This window comes from Octopus bimaculoides, chromosome 27 (assembly GCF_046866305.1).
Source record: "Octopus bimaculoides isolate indiv1 chromosome 27, ASM4686630v1, whole genome shotgun sequence".
Lineage (NCBI taxonomy): Eukaryota > Metazoa > Mollusca > Cephalopoda > Octopoda > Octopodidae > Octopus > Octopus bimaculoides.
Window position 1 is genome coordinate 15,477,796 of NC_142954.1, and position 2,500 is coordinate 15,480,295.

At 36.2% G+C, this 2,500-nt stretch overlaps 1 protein-coding gene across 5 annotated transcripts in view; it reads left to right on the top strand.

Annotated features, from left to right (window-relative positions):
• The first annotated feature begins 2,445 nt into the window (after window positions 1-2,445).
• Window positions 2,446-2,500, top strand: part of LOC106868559 (uncharacterized) — a 243,598-nt gene continuing 243,543 nt past the window's right edge. For 2 of the 5 annotated variants that reach the window (XM_089343627.1, XM_089343629.1), the window contains exon 1: window positions 2,446-2,500. This exon is cut by the window's right edge and continues 599 nt beyond it. The gene's annotated coding sequence lies outside the window, so the exon portion shown is untranslated. The other 3 variants (XM_089343626.1, XM_089343628.1, XM_089343630.1) reach the window with 2 other exon arrangements.

The following is a 2,500-nucleotide window of genomic DNA, read 5'->3' on the forward strand; positions in this document are numbered from 1 at the left end:
TGTTCGACTAAAGGCAGTGCTCCAGCATGGCCGCAGTCAAATGACTGAAACAAGTATATATATATATATATATATATATATATATATATATATATATATATATATATAAGATAATAAGAGTTAAAAAACTACAGAAGACTTGTGTTATATGGTTAAAGTATATATTTAAATTATGTCAGAAAAATGTTAGAAAAATGTTATAAAATCTTGTTGGTATATAAACATTGTATTATATTCATATATACATTAACAGACGTACACACATCCGCACACAATATGTTTGTGTGTGTGTGTCTATATGCGTGTATACATACATACAATTCTCTAAGCATTCATTCATTACCATTTGTAAATTCATTCCCTCATTCATTTATTCTTTCGTTCCTTCAGTCGTCTGATTTCTTCATTATATTTCCTTATTCGTTCAGGTGGTCATTCTTCAATACTCTTGTTCACGTGTTCGCTTATTGTTGATATATTTCTATTCGTTTAGCTTTTCATCTGTTTGATTATTCCTTCATTCTCTCATTCTTCTTTTTTCTATTGCTCTAACTTGAGGATCCTATCGTCTTTTTCATATCATTTTTGTTTCTCACTCTTTTCTGCAACCTGTCCACCTGTCTATCTATCTTCCGATCTATCTATCTATCTATCTATCTATCTATCTATCTATCTATCTATCTATCTATCTATCTATCTATCTATCTATCTATCTAACTTTTTGTCTGTTTGTCTGTCTTGTCTGTCTGTGTGTCTCTGTGTCTGTCTTTCTTCCTTTTTGTCTGGTTGTTTCATCTCTCTCTCTCCTTCTCTCTCTCCCTCTTTCTCTCCCCCCTCTCTCTCTCTCTATATATATATATACATATCTACCTACCTACCTACCTACCCATGCATACATACATATCTTTCTTTATCGCTCTCTTTCTCTTTATCTACCTATCTATCTTTCTTTCTATCTATCTATCTATCTATCTATCTATCTATCTATCTATCTATCTATCTATCTCGCTAATTACCTCACCCCTGACTACCTAGCGCCTACTCTGTCACTTTCTTTCTTTCTCTCTCTCTCTCCGTCTCGCCCTTTTTATTTTTCACTTTCTCCCTCATTCTTTCTCTCTTTCTCTCTCTCTCACTCCGTCTCACTCTCTTATTCTCTCTCTCTCTCTCTCTACCTACCTACCTACCTACCCACCTGCCAACCTCACTGACTCTGTCTGTCTTTCTCTTTCTCCCTCTATCTCTTTGTCTATCTCTGTTTCATCGGTCAGCTGTGACAATGGAAACATCTCATCTACAACACTACCACAACAAAAGAAAAAAAGCTCCCCAGATACTTTAAATAAAATAAACTCCATTCCCCACTCCCCCGAAAAAAAGCCCGTATAAAAAAAGGGCCCAAGTTCCTGGGGGAGTAATTATCATACTTCACTGAGTAAAGTGCAACAAGTGAAACCAAAAGCTCAGTTTTCGGTGATATGTCAGTTTAATGTTATATTCATATGTGTGTATGTGTGTGTGTGCGTGCGTATGAGTGTGTATGTTTGAGTGTGTTTGCGTGTGTATGTGTGTGTGTGAGAGAGTGCTTGCGTGTGTGTGCTTGCGTGTGTGCGTGTGCCTGTGCGAGCGTGTGTGTGTGTGTACACACGTAAAGAGAGGGGAAAATGAAAGAGAGATGTAAAGCGTGTGCCTATGTTTTTGTTTACCTCGCTATAAAAGCCGGTCTTCTTATCTATGTTGTGCTTCATTGTCTTGCAACTTAGCGGTTCAACAGAAATCATTCGATAAATTAAGTGCCATATCAAAATAAGTACTTGGTACGTATGTCTATCTGCCTGTCTATCTATCTATCTATCTATCTATCTATCTATCTATCTATCTATCTATCTATCTATCTGCTTGTCTGTCTGTCTGTCTCTATTTGTATCTACTGTTCACCGTTCTGTCTGTGTATACATGCATGTGTGTGTGTGTATATATATATATATATATGTAAATATATATGCATGTATGCGTATATATATATATATATACATATGTATGTATGTTATACATATATATATATATACATATGAATGTATGTTTTATATATACATACATACATATATATATATATATATATATATATATATATATATATATATATGCATGCATGCATACACTGCTCCCATCTTTATTTCCTTCTCTCTCCCTTTTACTCCATAACAAGCACAAACTCTACCTCTCACTCCTCCACTCTACATATACGTTACTCTTCCTCCTACTCCTCCACCTCGCTTACAGTTTATAATCCTCTCACTTCTCCCTCGCCCCGAGTGTTTCGCCACCTCTACATCCTCATCCTCATCCTTTCAATCTCCCTCCCCTTCCTTCCATTTTATTATCACCTCCACCTTTCTCTCTTTTTTCTACTCTCTCTCACACTCAGTCCATTCTCGTCTGCTTATGCTTGCTTGCCGCCCGTCAATTTCACACCTCACACACACACCCTTTTCCTTTC